General features: G+C 36.1%; 1 pseudogene; it reads left to right on the top strand.

The window, feature by feature from the left end:
- The first annotated feature begins 912 nt into the window (after nt 1-912).
- LOC117917522 lies at nt 913-8,667 on the top strand (annotated as a pseudogene).
- Nucleotides 8,668-9,567: the final 900 nt, after the last annotated feature.

Raw genomic sequence — 9,567 nt, 5'->3', positions numbered from 1 at the left:
CATGTTTAGATTCTCACGTGTGCATGATCACTCTGAGTATTCATTGGTTTCCTCATCAATTGTCATGATTGCTTCATTTTATTAGTAGAGACCCGACTTTAGGGACTTATTCCCGATAAGTAACTTGACCCCCGAACCCGATCCGGTTTTTCGCAGACCGCCTTTCCCAAAATAAGGAGTTATACTTAGGGTTTTTCTTTCTTATTTTGTTTACCCTTTTAAAAATAAAACAAAAATAAGTGGCGACTCCGAGTCATTTTTTCCTAATCAATAAAATCAAATTTTCAAATAAAAATTGAGCTCGCCATCGAGTGGAAAACGCATGAGCCGAAATGCGGAGTCCATAAAGACCTATATCAATGAAAATTATAGTTTAAAGTTCTTTTTTAATAACTTTATTTATTTATTTTATTATTATTTTTCTTCCTAACATTTTTTTTTGTTTTCCTTTTTATTTTATAATTTTTTTCAACTTTATATTCCATTTTTCTTTACATTTCAAATGTTTCTTAAAATATTCTAAAGATTTTAACTTAAAATAAAAGTATAATATAAACATGACCTATTTTAGCTTAATTTTTTATATTATGAAAAATAAAGAAAATAATTTTAAAAAAAACAATCATAATTATTTGTTCTTAATGAACTTTTTTTTTAAGTAAATAAGAACTTACGCCAATTTGAAAACGGTTTTGAAAACAAATTTCACCTTCCTTTTTTTTGTTTGTTATAAAAAAACAAAAATTTTAGACAATTAAAAAAAGGAAAGAAATTTCCCTGGTGGTAGGCTGGTAGCTGTGATGATGATTTGAACACGTCATCAGCTCTAAATTCTCATATAGTTCTGACGTGGTCTAATAGAGACGACACGTGTACACCCTAAACGTACTGACTTAAAGGCGGGGTGGTTACCATCACCGACGACAACTTTTGACGTCGTCTAGCCGGGAGTTGGTGCAGTGACAAAAATGGCGATCCAGAGCAGCAGCAGCAGCAACAGCATCAAAGTCAATGGTCTGCAGTTCGCTTACGAAGGCCAACCACCTCTCTTCTTAGACTTCAACCTCCAAATATCTCCTGGTTCTCGATGCCTTCTCGTCGGCGCCAACGGATCCGGTACATTTCTCACCCGTTTCTTTCCCCAGAAATCAGTTTCTAGGAAATTTGAAAACTTAAATTTGTCCCAGAAATGCAGATGAGACCCAATGCGTGAATTCCTCTACTTTTGCACACAAAAAAAAAAAAAAAAATGTTGGGTTTCATGTTTGAATTTGCCTGGTGATCTGTGCTGAGGCTATACAAGAATTCAACTTCAAGACGACGTCGTTTTAGCTTCCCTTCAATTGTTGCTCGTATCTTGCAGGGAAAACCACTTTGCTGAGGATTTTGGCAGGGAAGCACATGGTTGGCGGGAGAGATGTGGTGCAGGTGTTGAATTGTTCGGCTTTTCACGACACCCATCTGGTTTGTAGTGGCGATTTATCCTATTTGGGGGATCTTGGAGTAAAAATATTGGCTCTGCTGTGAGTTCTTTATCCCTGCTCATAATATAATCTAGCAATGGTTTTACTTCTGTTGATTTTTTGGGGGAAAAATATAATTAACTTGCAAGAAATCAAAGCTAATTAGGCAATTCCCCTTCCAACAATGTAGATATAACTTCAAAATTTTCAGAGTTTGATTTGCTCTGTTTATTTAGTGTTATTGGTTATGGCAATGGCAATGGCAATTTATAGTTTTATTGCTTTGATTTGTGGATATTCTTTCATGATTTATGATACTTCCATATCAAGTTAATGTTTATTTTCTTTGATGTGTAAACACAGAAGAGAATATATTAATTAGAAAAAGGAAGCCTAGAGGGGAACCTAAGGCATACATGAAGTATACAACAGGTGCCAAAAGGCTAAAAAGAGCAAAACAAGAGAGAACAAAAACCTCATCCGTCCTCACCTAGAACCCAACCAATCAAAAAAGTTTATTAAAGATAAAAGGTCAGCATCTGTATACAACTTTGTCCAAGACCATAAACTACACACAAAAGAATACTTCAACCTATGTACTGAAAACTCTTCATTGTCAAACGCTATCCTATCTCTTTTTTTCCACACTACCCAAAAAAGACATAAAGAAGTTAGCTTCAAAGCTTTTTTGCTCTTCTTGCCCCCAAGGACCCAAAATAACCAAGGAAAGTCTCCCTTACCGAGCAAAGGAGAACCCAAGTCACCCCAAAGAGAGCGAATAATAACTCCCACAAAACTCTAGTCTTTGTGCAGTGGATTAAGATGTGATTAGTAGACTCCTCTTCGGCTAGACAAAAGAAACATCTATTAGCAAGGGTCCAACCCCTCTTTTGAGTTGATCCAAAGTTAAAACTTTCCCCCACGAGGCTTCCCAAGCAAAAAAATCCACTGTGGGAGGAACATAAGGATTCCAATTATTTTTCTTTAAAACCAAACTGTACTTCCCGGCTTTCCAGCACTGTAAAGAGACTTAATTGTGAAAAACCCACTTTTTGTCTTTTTCCAAATCACCCTATCCTCCACTTCTGCACTAACTCTCTTTCCTTGGATTGTCATGAGCAACCGCTCCACCAAGACTACCTCCCAATCATTGAAGCCCTAGAAAAACGAGGACTCCATCTCCCCCCCTCAACCAAAGGGCCCCAAACCTCCGCCACCACTCCTCTTTTGAAACCGCCAAAGCAAACAAAGAGGGGAAAGAGCTGCACAAAGCCTCATCTCCACACCAAGAGTCCAACCAAAATCTGATTCTTCTTCCATTACCCACGGAAAAGACAATGTAGTTGCTCAACCGAGAACCTTCCTTTCTAATCTCCTTCCACAACCCCACACCAAATCCCTCTCTACCTTCCTGGGTATACCACAATGTAGTTGCTCAAGTTAATGTTTATTGAGATTGGGACGAACTAAATTTAGCCTTTAAAATATATTGGCAATCAATTCATTGTTTTAGGAGTTTATGCTGCAAGGCAAAGGTAAAAGTCTTTATTTGGTTTATGCTTAGGTTTGTAAGACATGACTGGCAGAAGCCTGAGAGCAGTCTTGTAAATTGTAGACATTCACTCTTTTCTTATGTTGATTTTAAACTCTGTTTAGGGAGAAAGAAAACGAACCTCATACATGGTTTGGACTTCTGGTGATTCCTTTTGTTTTTACCATCTTGTTAAGATTTCTCTTAAAAGACTTTATTGGATTTCATGGAGAGTGGTGTATCATCATCAGCATTTACTTCTTGTTCAGCTCCATGTTATAATGAGGAAAGAGATGAATAATAGTAGTGACCAAATATATTATACTGCATAGTCCTGTTTATTTTATGGTCAGCCTCATGCTAATTAGATTTATTGCACTTAAACATTATGGCTGCTTTTGGCCACATAGATGGGATTTCTTTAACATCCCAACCATATGGATCTTGAGTTTACTATGAGCTTGTGGACTTGGAGCTTATGCATTCTGGGTCTGGTTCCTATTTTTTTTTTTTTTTTTTGTATTTAGGGCAACTGAATTGTAGATTTTTAATTGCAGCCTTCAATTCTGTTCCAAGTCTCCAGTTCCTTGTAATCATACACAACCTAAATGAATTAGTTACCCTACTTCCATGATATTATTTTTTTGATAAGCAATGAAATATGTGTATATACAAAAAGGAAAGATGTACACCAGAGTACATTGGCCATATACAACGGCCACAAAGTGGCAAATTCATAAGAAAGAGAAACAAAAAACCACTCCCTATCTCTCTCAATATGATCCCAACCAATCTACAAAATCAATCAAAGGCATTGGGCCTTCCTTTATGTACATCCCAACCCAAGCTAATAGATAACTTAGGAACAACAATTTTAACTTATTCTCATAATGCTCCTTATTTTCAAATGTCCTATGGTTTTTCTCCTTCCACAAAGTCCAAAAAATGCATAGAGGACGTTCGCCAAACCTTCTTCCATTTTCTCCCTACAAAAGAGCCCTGTCAGCTTAAAATAGTTTCTAGGATTGTGGAAGGAAGCAACCTAACTACAAAAAAAAAAAGGGAGAACAACAATTGCCTTAGAACCCTTGACATAGTGCAATGAAGAAGAATGTGATTGATAGATTCCCTTTTGATTTTACATAGATTGCATCTATTCACCAACAACCATCCTTGTCTTTGAAGCTAATATAATGTTAAAGACTTTTCCCCAATTGGCTTCCTAAGCAAAAAAGCTTGCTTTAGTTAGGACCTATGAATTTCAAATGATTGCCAAAGGAAGGGGTTGACCTCCCTGGCTCCAAGAGAGAGTAAGGATTTCATTAGAAAAAGCAACATTCTTTGACTCCTTCCAAATCATTTGATCGAAATCTTCCCTTTTCACTGGCTTATGTTGAAACCTTGAGAGAAATTTCTCAACAACTCCCTACTTCCACTCATTTAAGTGCCTAGAGAGATACAGATTCCAATAAACCCCTGCCCCTATCTCATCCCATATATTCACCACCCAAGAGTCTTTTAGAGAAGCTAAAGCGTACACGGAAGGAAAGGGCACACTCAAGGGTTTCTCCCTACATCATTTGTATTTGTAAAATTTCACCCTTTTATCATTTCCCACTTCAAAAGCAACCCTACTACTTAAGAGTTCCCACCCCTTCCTGCTTGCTTTCCATACTCCGACCTTGTACCCATCTCTTACTTTGTTGGACTCCTAACCCCATCGTCCTTCCCATACTTCCCCTCTATGACATGTTTCCAAAAAAATTCTTCAAAAGCGAATCTCCTACTCCACTTTCCAAGAATAGCCTGATTAAAAGATGAAAGACTTCTAATCTCTAGCCCCCCTTACTCCTATCCATGCACACAATATCCCATCTTAGAAGATATGGCTTTTTCTCCAAAATCCCACCTCCTCAAAGAAAATCTCGTTGCAACTTCTCTAGTCTTAAACTTACCATTCTAGGAATAGAAAATAAGGACATGTAGTACATAGGCAAATTGGACATGTAGTAAATAAGTGAATCTCTAGTTCCATGGTATTCTTTTCACAGAATATTGGTAGAACTACATAGAGATTCTTATAAAGCATTTTTGTTGAGCATGCGTCTAATATATGATAATTTAGAAATTATCTAAATGTTGATAACAAGGACCTTGGTATGGGCTTGGGCATCAATGGCCTCATGGATTCAAGATGTGATGCAAATGCAGGAAAAAAGCCTTGAATGTATATGCACCAATCATGTTGTTTTTTGTTTTTTTTTTTTGATAGAAAACGACAAAGGGATATATTGATAAAAAAAGAAGTACAAGAGAAGGATGAGGAATCCTCCCACCAAAGAAAAACTAAACTACAAGGAAACAAATACAAGAAAATACAAAGTAAAAACAAGCAAACTCTCTAGGTTAGACCAATCATGTTGTTGCTTGTTCAAAACATTTCCATGTTTAGGTGTTTGAAAGAGAAAAGACGGCTAAACTAGGAGTTTTCTTGTCACTTAAGTTGGATAAGCCTTGGGTAGTGATGACAACAATGATGGTGTTGATTTTGCCGTTTGTCTAAAATGAAAATAATTCAACATCTGATTCCATCATAAATTTTCTTAGACGTTTTGCCAATTCTATGAGATAAAAGTTCATTAAAAAGATAGAATATTGGATAAAAGTTCTTTTAAAAGATAGGATATTGGAATAGAAAAGGAATGTCCACATAACAAAAGTTCAAAAACCATTTGACGATTAGAATTGGTAAGGTCCGTAAAGAGCATTTGCCCTTATTTTGCAAAATGTCCAAGACAGCATAACCTAGTCTTCTGCTTCTCTCTCTCTCACACACACACACATCATGGATTTCTGCAATTGCAGAATCCATGTCATGTAATAAACTGACAACCTCTTACTTATAGTGTCATCCACAAATTAAAATTGATAGCTAGCTGTTGCATCAAAATATTTGTCTGCTTATCTTCTGGTAAACTGATTTGTTTACTCCTCTATATATATACACACAGATTTTACATACATGCATACATATATGTTCATGTACATGTAAGTATAATATGCTGATTTGATGAATGTAACAATCTAATTAGAGTTTTTCTAGATATGTACCTCTTTAATGTTTTCTCGCCAGCATTTCAAACATGCACTCGATGTACTCATTTCAATTTGAACCATCTTTGGGAACATTCAGGGAGAGGTTCCACTCCAGGGAGACTTCTCTGCCGAACATATGATATTTGGAGGTGGGCAATAAGCTATAAACTATAACTTTATCCTTTTTCATGGTTCTATATATTGCAACATCATTTGTATTCATATCCAAAATTGATAGAAAAGGTTAAAAAAGAAGGAAAAGGATTAAGCATTAAGTATTTCTCAATTAGTAGAAGTGCCTGCAATTCTTCCAGGGAGCTAATTTTTGGTTAGCAACTTGGACCCTTTTTCTGCCTGAAGTTTTATATCTGACCATGATAAATATGGAGTGCATCTCAAATTTGAACTGTAAATTTAATCCTGAAAGCTTCAGCCTTGGTCGTGGTGCATATTTGCTCATAGATGGAGTTCATGCGCTTTACTGTATGGAGGCAATTTGTGATTGCAACTCATAACCCGGTGCTGCCTGAAGTTTTTAATCTCACTGACAATACATGTGGAGTGAATATTAAAATTTTGATTTTATAAATAACTATTCAAGCTTCAAATTGATCATGTTGCATGCATGCATATCTCATCTGCAACAATCTTGCCTTCCCTTGTTGAAACTTGTTGAAATCCAAAAGAAAGTCGAGCATGGAATATGCCTAACTTTTTGTCATTTTTGGTGGCAGTTGAAGGGATCAATCCTGTTAGAAGAGACAAGTTGGTTGACCTGCTTGATATTGATCTGCAATGGAGAATGCATAAGGTATCTGATGGACAGCGGCGTCGAGTCCAAATATGCATGGGTCTTCTTCATCCGTTCCAGGTAATTTCCCTTCATGGAAGATCTGATGGTTGTATGCTTGAGTTAGGGTCAGATTGGACTCTAAAATGGGTTGGATGATGAAAATGCAGGAAGATCTGATGTTAATCAATTACATATAGCTTCATAAAATCGTGTTATGATATTTTATGAATTGTTCAAAATTGCAAATGTAGTTTTATATCCCTTATGTGTTTTGCTAATTTTAATTGACATAAAAAAGTTTGGTATTTAACATTGCACTACTTAAAAAGACATTTCTGTAAGTTTCACAAACAAAGTGAAGGCTTGTCGTGTAATATGTGGAACTTATACTTGATTCACATTTAAGATGATTCCAAAATTGTGAAGTATTGGACTCATGTCAAAAGATCTACTACCTGAATTCTACTATTTATTTCTCCTTATTTCCTATTAGTTTATTAAGTATAACATCCATAACTCTCTCATAAGAGTAATAGGGTGTAATGGGATAAACCAACTTATTGATTATTAAGGTGAATAAATGAAACATAGCGTGCAAGTTTTGTTTTTCAACCAGAAAACTTGACATTCTTTACAAATCTGCTCAAGAACCAAGTCATGAACCTGATATGGCATCAGTTAGATCGATTCTTTGGTAATAGCATATTTACAGATCTGCTCAAGAACTGAGCCATGAACCCAGTATGGCATTAGTTAGATTGATTCTTTGGTAATAGCATATCATGCAATCCATACTATTTGTGTTTGGCCGCAACTGTGTACACATTTAAATCTGTGTTATGTACTGTATGGGCATGCCACTTTGAATCTGAGATCTGTTTATAATAAACATATTGGTGAAATATTTTACAATTAATTTTGTCTCTAACTGGAATGGACATTATCCTTGAGAAAATTGCAGGTTCTTTTACTAGATGAAGTTACAGTTGATCTTGATGTTGTGGCAAGGATGGATTTACTTGAATTCTTCAAGGAAGAATGTGATCAGGTGTCCATTTTTTCATCTTCTGTAGCATACCCTAAACCTTGGTTCTTAGTCTTAAAGCACATCATTATTGACTGAAAATTTCCTCAACCTCTCTTTTTCATTGAAAATGACCATAATTGATTTTTCTTTCCAATGTTGATATGTTAATTACAGCGAGGAGCTACAATTGTGTATGCAACCCATATTTTTGATGGGTTGGAGACATGGGCAACAGATCTGGCATATGTCCAAGAAGGCGATTTAAGGAAGATTGAGAAGTTATCTGAGCTTGACGAGTTGAAGACCTCCGCCAACCTTCTTTCAGTGGTGGAGTCTTGGCTCCGTTCTGAAACCAAGTGTGAGAAAAAGAAACCCATAAATCCTCCTGCTCAAATCCAAAGAACACCCTCTCCTTTTGATTCTTCACCTTTTAGATCATCCAGACACATGGCCTACTACCGTTGATTTCTCAATTTGAGTTCTTGCGTACCCCCTAAATCTCAAAACTCAAAATCCATCATAAAAAACAATAAAAATAACTATTAATGTTTGTTTTACACGTTTGAATGGTATAGTTATTATTCTTTTAAGTAGCTTCTTAGAGAAATGTTGGGCTATTATTTGTTGCCTGTGGTTTTTTTGGTACTAGTTGAACTCCATTTGTCTGCACTTTGCTGAAACAGGCCCCATAGACCTGGTTCAGTGATGGCATAGGCAAATTATGAAGATAATATTAACCCCATCTTTTTTTTAGCTACATTGCTTTCTTCTGGGCATGTGACCAGGCCAGATAGGCAGCCAGGGCCTCCATCACAATAAGCCTTTTTCTCCCCTTCAGTTGCTGTTGGAACACACTCTCCAATAGGGGTGGCAATGGGGGTGTTTTTCTTGGGTACTGTCGCGTCTTGCGGGACGAGTTTGAGATTTTTTTTTAAAACCTGACACGGGTTTGGGTATGATTTTGTCCTATTCTGTTCCATCTCGATTATATATGAAATTGTTTTAATTAATTTGTTTTTCTTTTCCAACTTTTTTAGTGTATATAAAATTTTACTTGTTCATAAAAATAAATTCTAAATATTTATAATATTTATTTACAACTTATATTTGTTTTTAATAGAATTTAAATTTTTTGAAGTACCGTCCCATTTAAGTTTTATGAATGAGGTTAGGATAGAGGAGACCTGTCCTAAATCCTTCCGTTGCTGTTCCTATTATTAAAGCAATATTAGTTAACCTCTATGGCTATATTGTTATAGTCACAATCTTGGACTCCCACTTCATTTAAGACTTGCTTTCCCTTTGTAATCTATCCAAGCCTCTCAATCTCATTAATCCCATTTGAACGAACCCTGTTCTTCAAGTAGCCCAGTGAATGTCTAAATAGAGCAGGGAAACTAACTATTTGATTATGGTTTTTGAGTAGACAAACAGCTGCAATTGATGCACATCACACAAGCAGTTTTCAGACTTGGGACCTTTATTTTTGTTTGTTGGATGATTCAAAACTAGATAGTTGTGAAGCAGAAGGACACCAGGAGAAATGTTAGCCAAATCCCACATGCAAGGTATGGGACTAACCGCAAGCAAACCAACTAAAAAAATAGTGTGATATACTGATATCAAGAAAATAAAGGCACTTACTTTTCCACACTCA

The sequence above is a fragment of the Vitis riparia genome, chromosome 7, assembly GCF_004353265.1.
Source record: "Vitis riparia cultivar Riparia Gloire de Montpellier isolate 1030 chromosome 7, EGFV_Vit.rip_1.0, whole genome shotgun sequence".
NCBI classification, from domain to species: Eukaryota; Viridiplantae; Streptophyta; class Magnoliopsida; order Vitales; family Vitaceae; genus Vitis; species Vitis riparia.
This window is presented reverse-complemented; position numbering and strand designations above follow the sequence as displayed.